Below are 17757 nucleotides of genomic sequence, written 5' to 3'. Positions count from 1 at the left end.
TTCTTTGGGGTCAGTGGTTATGTCTCCTCTTCCATTTCTGATCATATTTATTTCCATCCTCTCTTCTTCTTTTTGTCAATCTTGCTAAGGGTCCATCAGTCTTATAGATTTTCTCATAGAACCATGTTCTGGTTATGTTGATTTTCTCAATTGTTTTCATGTTCCCAATTTCATTTATTTCTGCTCTAATCTTCATTATTTCTTTCCTTTTGTTTGCTTTAGGGTTAGTCTGCTGTTCTTTCTCTAATTCTTCCAAGTGGACAGTTAATTCCTCAATTTTTGCTCATTCTTCTTTTTTGATATAGGCATTTAGGGCAATAAATTTCCCTCTTAGCACTGTTTTTGCTGCATCCCATAAGTTTTGATATGTTGTGTTTTCATTTTCATTTGTCTGAAGATATTTACTGATTTCTCTTGTAATTTCTCCTTGACCCACTGGTTGTTTAAGAGTGTGTTGTTGAGCCTCCACATGTTTGTGAATTTTCTGGCACTCTGCCTATTATTATTGTCGAACTTCATTCCTTTATGATTTGAGAGAGTGTTTTATATGATTTCAATCTTTTTAAATCTATTGAGACTTGCTTTGTCACCCAGCATATGGTCTAACCTTGAGAATGATCTATGAGCACTTGAGAAAAAGGTGTATTGTGCTGTTGTGGAGTGTAATGTTCTATAAATGTCTGTCTGTTAAGTCTAGCTCATTTATTGTATTCTTCAAATTCTCTGTTTCTTTATTGATCCTCTGTCTAGATGTTCTGTCCATTGATGAGAGTGGGGAATTGAAGTCTCCAGCTATTATGGTAGATGTTTCTGTTTCTCTTTTCAGGGTTTTCAGTGTTTGCCTCATGTATTTTGGAGCATTCTCTCTCGCTGCATAAATACTTCATTGTTATGTCTTCTTGTTGAATTAGTCCTTTTATTAATACATAGTGTCCATCTTTGTCTCTCTTAACTGTTTTACATTTGAAGCCTAATTTGTTGGATATTGGTATAGCTACTCCTGCTCTTTTCTGATTGTTATTTGCATGAGATATCTTTTCCCAACCTTTCACTTTCAACCTTTCTTTATCCTTGGGTCTAAGATGTATTTCCTGTAGGTAGCATATAGATGGGTCCTGTTTTTTAATCCATTCTGCCAGTCTGTGTCTTCTGATTGGGCAGTTTTATCGTTAGCATTTAGTGTTATTACTGTATGGGTAGTGCTTTCTTCTACCATTTTGCCTTTCTCTTTGACTTCTGACATTCTTATTAGTAAGTGTCTTGGAGTACGTCTGTTTGGATCTATTCTCTTTGGAGGACGCTGCACTTCTTGGATCTGTAATTTTAAGTCTTTCCTAAGAGTTGCGAAATTTTCAGTGATAATTTCCTCCATTAGTTTTTTTCCTTCTTTTCCCTTCTCTTCTCTTTCTGGGACACCCACAACACATATATTCATGTCCTTCATATTGCCATTCATTTTCCTGAGTCCCTGCTCATATTTTTCCGTTCTTTTCCCTATATTTTCTTTTGCTTGTTGGATTTCAGATGTTCCTTCCTCCAGTTCACTAATCCTATCTTCTGCCTCTTGAAATCTGACATTGTAGGTTTCCATTGTTTTTTTCATCTCTTCTACTGTGCCTTTCATTCCCATAACTTCTGTGAATCACAGACTTTTGATTTCTTCTTTTTGCTCATTCTTTGTCTTCTTTATATCCTCCCTCAAGTCATTGATTTGATTTTTGATGAGGTTTTTCCATGTCTGTTTGAGCATTCTGAATTAATTGTTTCAACTCCTGTATCTCATTGAATTGTTAGTATGTTCCTTTGACTGGGCCATTGTGGTAGTTAGATTCATTTGTTAACTTGGCCGTGTGAATGCACCTAGTTCTGTTGCTGTGGACATGAGCCAGTGGTATGTGAACCTCATCTGTTGCTGATTACGTCTGCAGTGGGCTAGGAGGCGTGCATGCTGTAGTGAATGACGTTTGACTTAATTGGCTCATGCTTAAATGAGAGAGTACAATGTAGCACAGCCCAAACAGCTCGGCATACTTCATCTCTGCAACTGGCAGCTCTGCCCAGGGCTTTGAAGATGCAGAAAGTAATCACCCTGGGGAAAGTTGTTGAAACCCAGAGGCCTGGAGAGAAGGCCAGCAGAGATTACCCTGAGCTTCCCATGTAAGAAAGAACCTCAGATGAAAGTTAGCTGCCTTTCCTCTGAGGAACCAATGAAATAAGTCCCCTCTTATTAAAAGCCAATCCATCTTTGGTGTGTTACATTCCAGCAGCTAGCAAACCTGAACAGCCATATCTTCAATTTTCCTAGTATGATGTTATTTTCTGCTGTCATCTAGGCATTTAATTACCTTAATTAGTTTAGTCTGGAGATTGTTTTCACTTCTTTTATCTAGGATTTTCTTGCTGGGCGAATTTGTTGTCTGTGTGTTCTTTGACATTTAGTTCAGCTCATTCTGGACCACCTGCTTAGGTTGTGTTTAACAGAGCAGAATTTTTCAGTTCTTGTTTTCTTGTTTCTTGCCCTGTCTGTATGGTGCCTTTCCCCCCCCCACCCTTAGGAGGGTCTACTTAGGTATTATAGACTGCAGCCAGATTTTCCTAGACCAAGCTGGCCTCCTGTCAGGAAGAAAGAGTCACCTGTGTTAGTTTTCCCTGAGGGTGAGACCCAGCAGGTTGAAAGACTTTCCCATGAAGTTTCTGAACTCTGTTTTTCTTATCCTGCCCAGTATGTGGTGCTTGTCTGCCTGCAGGTCCCACCAGCATAAGATGATGCGGTACTTTAACTTTGGCGGACTCTCCCTGCTGATGGTGTGATGGAGCCAGAGGAGAGGTTCTAGGCTGGCTTTAATGGCTTCAAATTTCCAAGCCCTGGGACCTGAATTCCTTGAGGGGGGGATTACACCTGAGTTGGGCCTTCACCTCCCCTGGGGAAGGCACAAGCTCTACGCAAGCTCTCAAACAAGCTTGTTTCTGCCTATTCCTGGCCTGAGAAGCCCTGCCGCTGTATCAAAAGGCAGTCAAGCCTTTGTAGAAACAGAGCCACAAAAACCTGTTTCTTTTTTTTTTTTTCCTTTTTCTGTCAGCCCTACCGGCGCCAGGGCAAAAATCAGCAACCACCGATTTGACCAGATTCACCTGAACTATATTCAGTAGTCAGAATTTGTGAATTAATTCCACACTTGAGCCTTAGTTGCACTCTGCCCCTGCTGCTGGTAAAGTGTCTTTCCTTTCCCCTTTGGGAAGCAGCCTGCAGGGCCAGGCACTGGCTGCCGTGGCTTCGGACCTCTCAGTTCTGGGGATGCTCGCAGCCAATCCTGCTGGTCCAGACTGGGCTACGTTGTTTGTTCGGTCACTGACGTGGCCCCAGCAGTTCTGTACTGTTCCTGGTTATTTAGTAGATGTTCTGGAGGACAAACTGAATCCCACACCTTGCTAAGTTGCCATCTTTGCACCTCCCCCTTACCTCTACTCTTTAAGACCAAAGGAAAAAGGTTAATTTTGTCCAGAACCTAAATTTTCTGTAGCACATAATCTAACTCAGCCTGAATGGATAGATCATTTAAACAGTCCAAACACAGGGAGCCCAGGATAAGAATGAGGGCTTTTAATCCTGCATAGATTAATGTAATACCTGGATGTATGCCAGAGTATATTAAGCAGATAATCAAAAAAGTATTGGCAAAGTTCCTTGAGAAATGGAAGAAAAAATATGGAACTATTAAATATTACCACCCAGGGAACACCTGATAGTGTGTCAAACATTAGGGATACCCAGATCAATAGGCCAAGTCCTTGATCTTTAGTCTTGCTCTTGTGAAGCTTATTTTTTTTGGCAGAGAAGCTTAGCCTACCTGTAGTTATGCCTAGGAGTTATTTCCGGAGGACCTCTTTTGTTGCTCAGATGTAGCCTCTCTCTAACCCCAACTCTGCAAGTGAAATCATTACCTTCTCCCCTACATGGGACATGACATCCACAGGGTGAAAGTCTCCCTGCAGCATGGGAGATGACTTCCGGGGATGAGCCTGGCCATGACTCCATGAGATCAACAATGCCATCCTGATCGAAAGGGGGGAAAGGAGTGTTACAAATAAGGTATCAGTGCCACTAAGAGAATAAATAGAGTGGAGAGGCTACTCTGGAGGCCACTCTTACACAAGCTTTGGTTAGACATTGCTACGTATCTTAGCTTACCAAAACCATTCCTGCCAATCCTAGAGAAGACCTAGGGCATTATATAAGATTCTACAAAGACTCCATGTGTTGGAGTAACTTTCCAGAAACCTGCAACCTCCAGATGGATCCCTGGAGCAGATAAATCCTGAAGTGCAAAGGAGACAGCCTCTCAAGAACATCACCTAGTTCCATCCCCTTCTCCCATATTATCGAAAGCCCCTTCCAACATGAAAATATTAGAATGGACATAGTGCAAATACCCCTAAGGAGTGGAGAAAGATCAAAGATGATGGTGGAGTTATACAAGAAGGTAGAGTTTAAAAAACGAGTGATTGCTGAATTATTGTATTGATACTTCTTTTAATCTCCATTATCTTAGAGCAGCTAAAAGTAAAAACCTACAGTTGGTGGAATTGTAACCCACACCACACTCTGAAATCTCTTCTACAACTAATTGCTGCAATGTGCTTTAAAATTTATTGTTTTTTTTGTATATATGTTATTTTTCACAAAGAAAAAAATCTTATTCATGTTGTATATTGTGATGACAAATGCACAGCTGTATGATGATATTGCACCGTTGATTGTAACTTTTGGATGGTTATAAGGTGTATGAATATGTAATATATATCATTGAAAAAATATGCTGTTGAATTTTATTTGCTACTGTTCTAAGATTTTTTCATCTATGTTTCTAAGGAAAATTTGTCTATAATTTTCTTTTTTTTTTTTTTGCGATGTCTATCTTTTCCTTTCTGACTTTGGCTTAGGGTAATGCTGACTTCAGCATATGAATTAGGAATTTTTGGAAGAGTTTGAGAAGGATTAGTGTTAGTTCTTTGAATGTTTGGAAGAATTCATCAGTGAAGCCATCTCCTAGCATTCCTTTGTTGAAAGGTTTTTATTACTGATTCAGTCTCTATTCTAGGACTATTGGGTTTTTTTTTTCTTTTTTCTTGAGTCAATGCTTTTATTTTTCCTTAGTCTACCTAAATGTCAATTTTACTGATCTTGTCAGAGAACTATCTTTTGTCTTCATCTGTTTTCCCAATTGATTTTCTCTTCTCTATTTTCTGTCTGTTGTAATGTTTATTATTTCTTACCATCTGCTAACTTTCATTTGGTCTGCTGTTTCTGGCTCAGCAGCATTTGAAGTTAGGTTATTGATTTGAGACCTTTTCTCTTTCTTAATTTAGTTGTTTGCAGCTGTAAAATTTCTCTTGAGCATTTTGTTTGTCTGTTCAAGTTTGGTATGTTGTGTTGTGTTTTCTTTATTCAAGAGTCTCTTAAGAATTTCCTAATTCCCCTTGTGATTTCTTCTTTGACCCATTCTTTATTTAGGAGTGTATTTTTAAAAAATTTCCACGTAGTTGTTCATTTTCCAGTTATCTGTCTGTTTTTTATTTCTAGCTTCATTCCATTGTGGTCAGAGTAGATGCTTTGTATGACTTCAGTCTTTTTAAATTTATGGAGGATTGTTCTGTGACTTAATATATGGCCAGTCCTGGAGAATGACATGAGAAGAATGTGCATTTTACTGTTACATGGAGTGTTAGATGTATCAGTTAGGTCTGGTTGATACATAGTATGGTTGAAGACCTGATTCTTTATTGATCTCCATAAATGTTTTCTGTACATTATTGAAAGTAGTATATTAAAGCTCTAATTACTTTTAGAGACTAATTCTCCCTTCTGTTCTATCATGTTGGCTTCATACATTTTGGTGCTCTGTGATTAGGTGAAAATTGTTTATAATTGTTATTTCTTCATGAATTGATCCTTTTATAATTTTATAATATCCTTCTTTCTATTTTATCTTTTTGTGTGTGTGTGTGTGTTCCAAATCAGTTTTTTTTTTAATTAACGGAAAGAAAAAAAAAGAAATTAACACAACATTTAGAAATCATACCATTCTACATATGCACTCAGTAATTCTTAACATCATCACATAGATGCATGATCGTCGTTTCTTAGTACATTTGCATCGGTTTAGAGGAACTAGCAACACAACAGAAAAATATATAAAGTGTTAATATAGAGAAAAGAAATAAAAGTAGTAATAATAGTAAAAAAACACGAACAAACAAACAAAAAAAACCTATAGCTCAGATGCAGCTTCATTCAGTGTTTTAACATGATTACTTTACAATTAGGTATTATTGTGCTGTTCATTTTTGAGCTTTTGTATCTAGTCCTGTTGCACAGTCTGTATCCGATCTTCAGCTTCAATTACCCATAATCTTACCCTGTTTCTAACTCCTGCTAGACTCTGTTACCAATGACATATTTCAAGTTTATTCTCGAATGTCCGTTCACATCGGTGGAACCATACAGCATTTGTGCTTTAGTTTTTGGCTGGACTCACTCAGCATAATATTCTCTAGGTCCATCCATGTTATTACATGCTTCATAAGTTTATCTTGTCTTAAAGCTGCATAATATTCCATCGTATGTATATAGCACAGTTTGTTTAGCCATTCTTCTGTTGATGGACATTTTGGCTGTTTCCATCTCTTTGCAATTGTAAATAACGTTGCTATAAACATTGGTGTGCAAATGTCCGTTTGTGTCTTTGCCCTTAAGTCCTTTGAGTAGATACCTAGCAATGGTATTGCTGGGTTGTATGGCAGTTCTATATTCAGCTTTTTGAGGAACTGCCAAACTGCCTTCCACAGTGGTTGCATCATTTGACATTCCCACCAACAGTGGATAAGTGTGCCTCTTTCTCTGCATCCTCTCCAGCACTTGTCATTTTCTGTTTTGTTGATAATGGCCATTCTGGTGGGTGTGAGATGATATCTCGTTGTGGTTTTGATTTGCATTTCTCTAATGGCCAGGGACATTGAGCATCTCTTCATGTGCCTCTTGGCCATCCGTATTTCCTCTTCTGGTAGGTATCTGTTCAAGTCTTTTTCCCATTTTGTAATTGGGTTGGCTGTCTTTTTGTTGTTGAGTTGAACAATCTCTTTATAAATTCTGGATACTAGACTTTTATCTGATATGTCATTTCCAAATATTATCTCCCATTGTGTAGGCTGTCTTTCTACTTTCTTGATGAAGTTCTTTGATGCACAAAAGTGTTTAATTTTGAGGAGCTCCCATTTATTTCTTTCTTTCTTCAGTGCTCTTGCTTTAGGTTTAAGGTCCATAAAACCGCCTCCAATTGTAAGATTCATAAGATATCTCCCTACATTTTCCTCTAACTGTTTTATGGTCTTAGACCTAATGTTTAGATCTTTGATCCATTTTGAGTTAACTTTTGTATAAGGTGTGAGATACGGGTCTTCTTTCATTCTTTTACATATGGATATCCAGTTCTCTAGGCACCATTTATTGAAGAGACTGTTCTGTCCCAGGTGAGTTGGCTTGACTGCCTTATCAAAGATCAAATGTCCATAGATGAAAGGGTCTATCTATTTTATCTTAATATAGTCACTCAGCTTCCTTGATTACTATTTGCATGTAATATTTTTTCAGTCCTTTTGCTTTCAACCTTTTCGTTTGGGGATTTAATGTGCATTTCTTATATGCAGCATATACTGGATCATTCATATTGATTCAATTTGCCAACTTTTGTCATTTGATTCTGCCAATTTTGTCTTTTGATTCAAAAGTGTAAACAATTTAGTTCAAAACTTAATATTGATAACATGTTGCCATTATTTTTAATGTGCCTTATAATTTTTGTCCCTCATTTCCTCCATTACTCCTTTTGTGTTTTAGGTAGTGAATCATTTTTATTCCATTCTCATATCCTTTACTGTATTTTTTTAATTTGTGGTTACCATGGGCTTTACATTTAACATCCTAAATTTTTAACATTTTAGTTTTCATTGATACCAGCTTAACTTTGATAACATACAAACTGTATTGTTCTGATTTCTCCTTGTATTCTTGTCACAATTACATCTTTGCATGTGTGTGCAGTAAAATAGATGTATGAGTATTCCTGCATTTGCGTTTTAGATCATGTAAGAGATAAAAAGTGCAGTTGCAAACTTACAATACAATAATGATGGTTTTTATATTTGCCTTCGTAATTACCTTTATTGCAGATCTTTATTTCTTCATGTGGCTTCAAGACTACGAAGACTGTCTAATGAATTCTGTAATTTTCTGGCCCAACAAATAGTACTAACTTTGAGAAACCTTTGTATTGTCTGTATTAAGCTCCGCCTCTTTTTACTTAATGAGCATACTTTTCCCTTTCTTTTTTTATATTCAGCCTGTTAAGGTCCCACTTAAAGTCCTGTCTTTGTCCTGGAGCCTTTCCTTTATGGCTGTAAGCCCACATTGATCATTTCCTTTTCTCCAGGTTCTGTTGTACCATCACTAAAATCTCTAATTTATGTTTTATTGTTCTATTTTCTACTTGTTTAATATCTTTATATCTTGTTTTACAAAACTAATTTTGTTAGTTTCAGTAATCAGTGTCTTACATTTCCTCTATACTTAGAAGACTTGATGTGATGAAATGAATTGGTAGAATGAAGAAAGGGCCCAGGTCCTACCTGGGATCTGACATATGTGGGGGAGAAGGAATGGACCAGTCTTTGGAGTGACTTTCTAGTAGCAGGGAGGACAGTAGATTAATTTCAGCCAATTAACTCTGCTATTTAAAAAACCCAGAACCTTCTTAGTCAGCTGTCTTCTGGCTGAATCATGCCATTAGAGGAGATAAATCATTTTTCAGTTCATCTCTTTTATGGAGCAGAAGGAATTGTGTTGGCATATTAATAGATTTTACAAAAATTTTCAGCAAGGGCTCAAAGGCTAAACAAGAGGTGGCAAGCATAAAGATTTCTAGCACGACCATGTGATTGTGAAAATCTTGTGACTGATGCCCCTTTTTATCCTTTGTGTAAGTAAGAAAATAAAGACTAACTAAATAATAGGGGTGGATAAAGGCGTATGGGATGTTTTGGGTGTTCTTTTTTATTTATATTCTTTATTTTTTTTTGAGTAATGAAAATTTCTAAAATTGATTATGGTGGTGAATGCACAACTATGCAATGATACTGAGACATTGATTGTATACTTTGGATGATTATTTGGTATGTGAATATCTCTCTCTATGTATATTCCAGTATATTTTTATATACATAAAAAAGAGTTATGCATAAAGTTTGCCTGAGCCCACAGTTTCTTGAACTTTTTTTGTTTTGTTTTAAGTTGGTAGGCAGGGGTGAGTGAATGGACAGTAGTAACTTGAATCTTTGAGCATTTTAGAATTCTTCTTATGAATATACAAGTTGCCAAAAAAGAAACCCAAGTTTACCTTGAGCTGTCATATGAAAGTTCGTGTTACCTGCTGAAGCTTTCTTTTCCTTCTCATTGGCTCCTTTATGTATATAATCATCATGAGATGTTTAGCATTCTAATTTGAAAAATTCAGTAGCAAATACTTTCCCTTCAGAATTTTTGTAAGAGCTTCACTGCTTAGGAGAAGGTGTCTTGCCGTCTTCAGATAGTTAGATATGAGTATATTAACATAATATGTAATATTTCAAAGGTAATTTCAGAGTATGATTTAATAATTTTTTGTCATTTCAACGTTTGTGTTAAACATAACAAATTTTGTGTTAAAAATAACAAATTTGATTTTTGAAGCAGCCAGTAGCAAAAGAGAATTCAGAAATTAGGTTTACACATAGTAATTTGGTTTTTCAAAAATACTATGGGAATAAGGAAAACGCGATTTTAAAAGGTTGAGGGGATTGGGCATGGTCTTTATCTGATTTTGTACCCTGGGGAATATTTGGCTATGTTTGGAGACATTTTTGGTTGTCACAACTGAGTTGGTACTGCTGGTTTCCAGTAGATAGCGGCCAATAAATGCTGCTCAACATCCTATAATATATAGAACAGCTCCCTCACCACAAAACTGAAAATGTGTGTTGTGTCATGGTTGAGAAATCCTGCGGTGAGGGATTACAAAGGACCTATTCACAAACACAAAAGATGTGGTGTGGACAGTAAACGTAGGAGAAATATTTAATTTCATCAGAAATGAAATAAATCCAAGTTAAAGTATTTTTCTTTTACCAAACAGCCCTTTTTGAAAGATTGTTATAGTTAACCTTAAATGTTTCCATATACTGCTGAGTCTGTAAGGCAAAGGAATACAGCTTTTATGGAAGACATGAAAATATCAGAAGTTTTGATATATATCCTTCATACCTTCTAACTTAGTAATTCCTTTTGTAGGAATGAGTCCTAAATTGATAAACCAGTGCTTACAATTAGAATGTTAACCATAGAGTTAATTTTAATGAGCTGAGAGTAAATGAAATATTAAAAAAATAGGTAGTTATTAAATAAATTATAGTGCAACAGTATGTGATTAAAAATCTTATTCTCAAGATATTTGTCCCATTAATAATACTCACAGTTGATCAGGTGGGAAAAAGGGGGTATTAATAATGTCAAATTTTATTAATTAAATACATAGAATACTATAGAATAAAGACAGGCAAGAAAAACACTAAAATGTACTTCAGTAATGTCACTTACTGGATAAATAGATAACTGATAGTTTTCATCTTTCTGCATTTTCGAAATTTTTGCATTGGTCATGTATTGCTGATATAATCAGAAAAGAAAAAATATGTTTTATTTTTAAGCACCAGTAAAATTTTGGGGTAGTTCTGATATTAGTCAGACTATTTACTGAATAGTTTGTTCTTTCCCATATAGCAAGTTTCCGTTTATGTATGGTCTACTTCTGTGCCTTTCAGTCTGTTCCACTGATTTATTTTAATGTTTGTACAATTAATTGATATGTAGATAAAAGAACATAATATTATGATATAATATGACATGACACATATGTGAGAGGAGCATTCTCAGGTTTGGGTCTCCCCTGTAGCTTTTTTTAGGTAGTAATACAAATTTTAAATTAGTTCTTGAAAATATTGTTATGATTTTATGTAAAGCGGTTTGCAGTGTGTTATCTTACTTTTGCCAATCTTCTGTTCAGTTCAATACCCAGATTAAATTTTTTTTGGGGGGGGGCGGCGGTGTGTGTGTGAGTGAATGAGTGTGCATATGTGTGTGTGTGTGTGTTTTCCAGGAATCAGACCCGGGTCTCCTGCATAATTTACTTGTTTTTGTTTGACCCAGTCTTATGATTAAGACTGAGTTCTGTGAAACTGAACTCAGTGTCCCGAGTCAAATACCAGCTTTTTGAAGATTAAGGGTTTTATAAGCCTCTCGTGTTCCTTGAGAGATCATTCTCATTAGGTTTCATTTTGTTTTTATTCATTCATTCTTCCCATATTTCCCTTTCAGGTTTACAAAGAGTGCAGTATTTACTATCCCTTGGCAGTAGTAGGGCTTTCCTCTGTTCTCTAGTATTAGCTTCTCTCACAGATTTTACGTGGAATGTTGTTAGGCTGAGTAAAGAGTAGATGAAGATAAGATTTGAACAGAACAAAAGTAAAGACATTGAAGGACTTCCATAATCTTAATGGAATTTGGAATAGAAGGAGGTATCAAGTTAAGATGGTAGCCAGTGGCTGCTAAAATGCTCTAGAACCAGGTGGGAAAATGAGCTGGATTTTCTGTCCTTGAGTCACTGATAAATATCTTACGTTCTTTGGAGGACTGTGAGGGAATGTTTGTTTTAATGTGGACTCATGAATACTTATGGAGAAAAAGCATAGGCCAGTGTGGAGTTTGGCAGGATATATTTGTTAATCATATGAGTTGTTTTACCTTTTTTGGGGAGAAACTTCAAAAAGGGGAAATGAAAAGGAACAAGAAGAAACTGAAATGAAAGGGAGCACGATACTTGAAAAAATGGGTAATGAATTTCAGCAAATTTTTGAGCTTATTTCAGCAGAGCAAATTCTTGGGTGTGTATTGTATTTTAGAGAAAAATTTTATTTGGAGGTATTTATTCTTCAGTTGAAAATGTTTCTAATGAACATCTGTTTAGAATACTTTCATTTTCATATTAAAAAACACAAGATTTAAAAAAGATTTTCTGGTTTACACTCAACTAATTAGTACATTCCTAAGAAAATTACTTTTGTTGCCAAATTTTTGTTGATTTGCTCATGGCCTGTTTTTGTTCCTGAATTATATGATTTTTAAGGGAGCGTTTTTAGTTGTGTTCCACCAAAAAGCTTTTATCTTTCATATGTTGAAGATGTGTTTTTTGGGGGGAGGGGGTTCCATCTGCATTATGGCATAATAGAATCTGTTGAATTAGGTCTCTCGGATCTAATTTAGGGTAACTTTGCTTGATCCACTTGATACTTCACATGCAGTGTGTACATAATTCATTTCAGATTGTGGGACTTAAATGCCCTGCCTTTTGAGTTAAGTGTCATGAATTCTTTGAAGTTCCCATAATTTCCTTTACCTGGTGCCACTCACTTGTTTCTTTTGACTGTTTCTGTTAATGGGCTTTAGGATAGCGCAAATGAATTGGCAAGTGGTTAATGCAAAGATGGATAAAAATCCGTAGTGAATTTGGAAATCCTATTCATAAAACAGATTATGAATTAGTGAGTGGTTATTCAAGCTATAAAAAGAATTCTTATTTAAGAAATGACAACTGTAACAGTCCTGTTCCAGTGGTGGTTGCCGTAGCCTTACCTGATATATTTACGTATTAGTTAGCTTGTTGAGTGTCTCATGAAATTTAAAGGTAAATTTTAGGAATCATTGGCAATTGTCCTTAATGAGAAATTAATATTAGGTGTCTCTGGAGTTGTAATATGCTGCCTCTGCTTAATAGATCTCAATTTTCCCTTCTCAAAATAGATAAGGAATGGAGGGAAGAAAAAAATAATGCACATACCTTTAATCACACTCAATTTTTTCTTGGGGGGTGGTAACACCTTTATTGAGATAAACTTTGTCATACAATTCACCCATTTAAAGTGTGCAAGTCATTGGTTTTAGTGTATTCACAGTTGTGCAACCCTCAACCCAATTTACTCTGTACTTTAGTCATTACCTCTCAATCCCCTATTAGCCCTAGTTAACACTAATTTACTTTGTCTCTCTAGGTTTGACTATTCTAGGTATTTCATGTAAATGGAATCATATGATAATGTGAACTTTTGTAACTGGCTTCTTTCACATAATATTTTTTTTTAAATCTTTTTATTTTGAAGTATTTTCAAGCTTACAGTACAGTTACAAAAATAATACAAACCCCATAAAGAGAACTCCTACATATCTCCAGATTCCTATGTCCACCGGCTTTAACATGTTGCCACATTTCTCGTATCATTCTGTTAGTCCATCTGTCTATTTAGTAATCCATTTTCTGAACATTTGAATGTAGGATGTATACATTATACTCCTTAAATACAATACTGTATGTACATTTACCTATTGTACATTTCCTAAGAGGCTGTCAGCACCTTAGGTGCAGCTATCAGGTTGAAGAAATTTAACATTTGTATAGAGCTTACAGTCCATGTGCCAATTTTTAAATATATATATCCCTGTAATAACGTCCTTTTGAGCCTTTTCTCCTCCCTTTATGAGATCCTGTCCAGGATAACATATTACATTTAATTGTCATTGTCTCAGTTGCTCTTTTTTATGCCTCACCTATCCCTGAACATACCATTACATGGGCTTAATCACATTCACAATGTATTAGTTCTTCACCAGCATCCATCATCGCTTTCCCTTCACCCTGATAGAAACCCCTGCAACTCATTGTGCATTAGCTTGCTATTGCCCCTGTCTCTAGCAACTTTACTTTTGCATTTATGGCTCACATGTTCTCTAATACTGATATTTTCTTTGTAGTTACCAGGGGGCTTAAATTTAACATCCTATATCTATAACAGTTTGGTTGCTTTGATACCCTCTTGCCTTCAATAATATACAACTATGAGTCTTCCCTTCTTTTCCCCCAACTTTATAGAGTGCTTTCACAGACTGTACATTTATACACTGTGAGTCCAAAACCACTGATTTATTGTTACATTTTATGTTTTTACCTCTTACAGCTTGTAGGAAGTAAAAAGTGGAGCTAGAAAGCAAAAATGCAATTGTACTGGCATTTATGTTTACCCCCTGTTGTTTCTGTTACTGGAGATATTGGTTTTATATGAGGCTTCTACTGACCTTTCATTTCAACCTGCAAATCTCTGTTTGTAGGGCCATTCTACTGATGATGAACTCCCTCAGTAATTGTTTGTCTGGAAATGTCTTAATCTTTCCCTCATTTTTTTTTAATTCATGTTTTTTTATTTTCTCATTTTGAAATAATTTCAGATTTAGAAAAGTTACAAAAATAGTACAAGGATATATCCTTTACTTAGCTTCTTCAAATGTTAACATTTTCTATAACCACAACATAATAATGTAAACAAATCAGTGTTACTGAGCTATGGATATTTACATTTTTCCAATTACCCAATTAATGTCCCTTATTTCTGGTCCAGGACTCAATTCAGGATATCATATTACATTTGGTTGTAATATCTACTTATGTTGTTAGATTTCCACATATTTGGTAACTTCCCAGTTTTCCTTCTCCTGTTGATTTCTAGTTTCATTCCAATGTGAGCAGAGAAGATCCATTGTATGATTTTAGTATTTCTAATTTATTAAGACTTGTTTTGTAACTTACGCTCTGGTGAATGATCCATGTATGTACACTAGAGAAGAATGTGTGTTCTCCTGCTGTTGAATGAAGTATTCAGCATATGGTTCCTGAGCCCTTTGGGTTTATAGTATAGATCAGGTGTTTGTTTCCTTATTGATCTTCTGTCTAGAAATTCTAGCCATTATTGAAAGTGGTATATTGAAGTCTTCTGTTAATGTTGAGCTGTCTATTTCTCCTTGCAAATCTGTCAATATTTGCTTCATTTATTTTGGGACTCTGCCATTTGGTGTATGTATAATTATACTTATAGCTTCTTATTGAATTGACCAGTTTATCAGTATATAGTGACCTTTGTCGCTTGTAACAAAGGGATGATGTATTTTAGTATCACTTTATCTAATAACAATATTGGCACCCCAGCACTCTGTTGGTTATTGTTTGCATGATATATAACAAAATTAAATGCTTTCTTCATGTTACTTAACATGATTATTTAATAGTTGACATTTTTGTGAAGGGAGTTTTCCCATTAGTTTGTGTGCTACCATGTTTTCACCCTACACTTAGTAATCTAACTCATGATTTCTTTGTTGATATAAAAATTATTCTCGTAAGGAAAGGATCTCTAGCGTCCCTTTTTTACACCAGTGCAGTTGCAATACTATACACACACACACATGCACATATATATATATCAGTCTCCCTAACTAGGGAGAACTAGTTGTTCTCAAAGTTTTTGGACATAGGTTCCCTTTACAAATTCTTAAAAATTAGCACTAGCCACATGTGGGTGTTAAACACTTGAAATATGCTGAATCTGATTTGAGATGTCCTGAAAGTATAATTACAAACTCATGATTTCAGAGACTTAGTTGACAAAAAAGTAAAATATCTCAGTTTTTATATTGAGTGCATATTGAAATATTTCAGATATATTGGAATAAATTATATTAGTGCATTAAAAAATTAGTCACAAAGAGCTTTTGGTTATAATATTTTAATACTGAATAATTTAAAAGTGTATTTATTAATTTAAAAAATAACAATAATAAATCCTTTGCGTGTTAACCCAACTAACATTTTTTAAAAACCACAGTTTACTAAAAACGTCTAGTGAGATTAGTGCTAATTTTTTTTCAAACATGAAAAATGTAATACAGCGTCTGGCATTTCATCCATTGCTGTGTTTTAGTTGAAATATATTTTTAAAAACTCAGCTATAATTGGAAGAGGAAGGAGAATTTAGTACCCTTTTTGGTAATTGTAGATGATCTTTTCTGATATAGCAACAAAACCTGTAAGAAGCAGTTTCTTAAAGATTAAGTGCAAGTTGGAGTGTGAAGCCATATCAATGACCTTTTTTTTTTTCCTATTCATTTTTAAACAGTTTCGGTCACACATCCTATAGTCCAACCTAAGTAAAACATCAGTGGTTCCCGGTATAACTACATAGCTATCTATGCCTTCTCACCATCAGAATCTATCCATATGAGGACAGTTCCTTTTCTTTCACAAAAAATCCCGTATCCCTCTTCCATATTCCCCACTTATTGACATTTAGTTTTGGCATAGTCAGTGAACTTTTGCTGTACTTTTACATAAAAATTTTCATTGGCCTGTTTTGCACTTTGAATGTATCTTTTACCCCTGCATGATTTCATAACATGCATTGATCACTGGAAAATATTGGCTCATTGAGTTACACAGATTTTTCAAATGTTGTTGTAGTATCTCATTAGACGATATTTAAAAAAGTGAAGAATCTTTTATAGCACCACTGATCACATTAGAGAAGTTTTGGGAAATTGTCAGAAAGCTGACAAGCTCATAATAGAGAATAAAATTTCCCAACTATTAGGTTGAAAGTTTTAATTTTATCATTGACAACAAATTCCATCAGTTATTTCTCTTGAAATGACAGGGTCATTCATTGGTAGACATTGAGGAAGTATCTACTAAGTTCCCATGATCTAATAACTACAATTTGTGTGATGGTCGTTCTTTCAACTATAAAAATAATAGTCTCTGAAAATCATTTGGCAACAGTACTCATGTTGTGCCTTGAGCTCTCCATAGTACTTTGGTATCCAACAGAAATGGTCTTTATCTCATTTGTCAAATAAATGTTAAAAAGAGAAGTAGTCAAGTATTGACGTGCAATAAAATTAACATCTCTGTTGTTTTAGTTAGCTTTCTTAAGTGAAAAAGATCCCCCCTCCTTTTTTTTTTTTTTTTTACTGTGTGCTTGTGGTTGTGAGGAAGGTGGTGACTGACTACTAGTATTAGTACTACTGACTTGGTTTGGGCTAAAGTGCTAGTGGTTTACCCACCATTGTGTTTGCATTATTGGTGTAGATGTCAGTACAGTGAATAAAGCAGGAAATTTTATTAGGAAAATTTGAGCTCTTGGACCACATTTTGAAGATTGTTTCCCTAATTTAGAGGATAAAGTGATTGCAGAGTAGCACATTCCTCATCCACAGTATTCTGTAATTTTGTTAAAGCTGTCACTGGTTTGAGAGCTCTCTCTACTGCCACTGATGGTTTGCTTTCTGTCCCAGAGTAAGTATGTAATAAGTGAATAAATAGGAAAAGTACAGAAGAAAACAATGTACTGTTACTTTGCAGATACTTGTTGGATATAAACCTATGATACAAACCTTTTAAATTACATGAGTTGCTGAAAATAATTAGCTTAAAGGAGAAATTGAAGCTTATTTTGTTACTTAACAGAAAAAAAACAGACTTTTAGTGTTCCATGAAATTTATATGTGAAGAGCTCCAATATTCATTCTGACTTACTCATTGACCATTATGAATGTGACCTGGGACTGTTTTCTTAATAAACTGTTTTAAATGGGAAAATAACATCTCTCTGGTTAAAAAGTTTATTATGTGAGAGAGAGTCAAAATGGCACCAATCATACAATGGGCTTTCAGTCAGAGGTAGTTCATTTTAAAGGTTTTAATCCGAGATTTGGATTTTGTTTGATTGGGGAAGGGG

At 35.2% G+C, this 17757-nt stretch overlaps 1 protein-coding gene across 3 annotated transcripts in view; it reads left to right on the top strand.

Moving 5' to 3' along the window:
- Nucleotides 1–17757, top strand: part of PPP4R2 (protein phosphatase 4 regulatory subunit 2) — a 62001-nt gene that overhangs the window by 27025 nt on the left and 17219 nt on the right. The window lies entirely within an intron of this gene.

This window comes from Tamandua tetradactyla, chromosome 15, assembly GCF_023851605.1.
Source record: "Tamandua tetradactyla isolate mTamTet1 chromosome 15, mTamTet1.pri, whole genome shotgun sequence".
Classification (NCBI taxonomy): Eukaryota; Metazoa; Chordata; class Mammalia; order Pilosa; family Myrmecophagidae; genus Tamandua; species Tamandua tetradactyla.
This window is presented reverse-complemented; position numbering and strand designations above follow the sequence as displayed.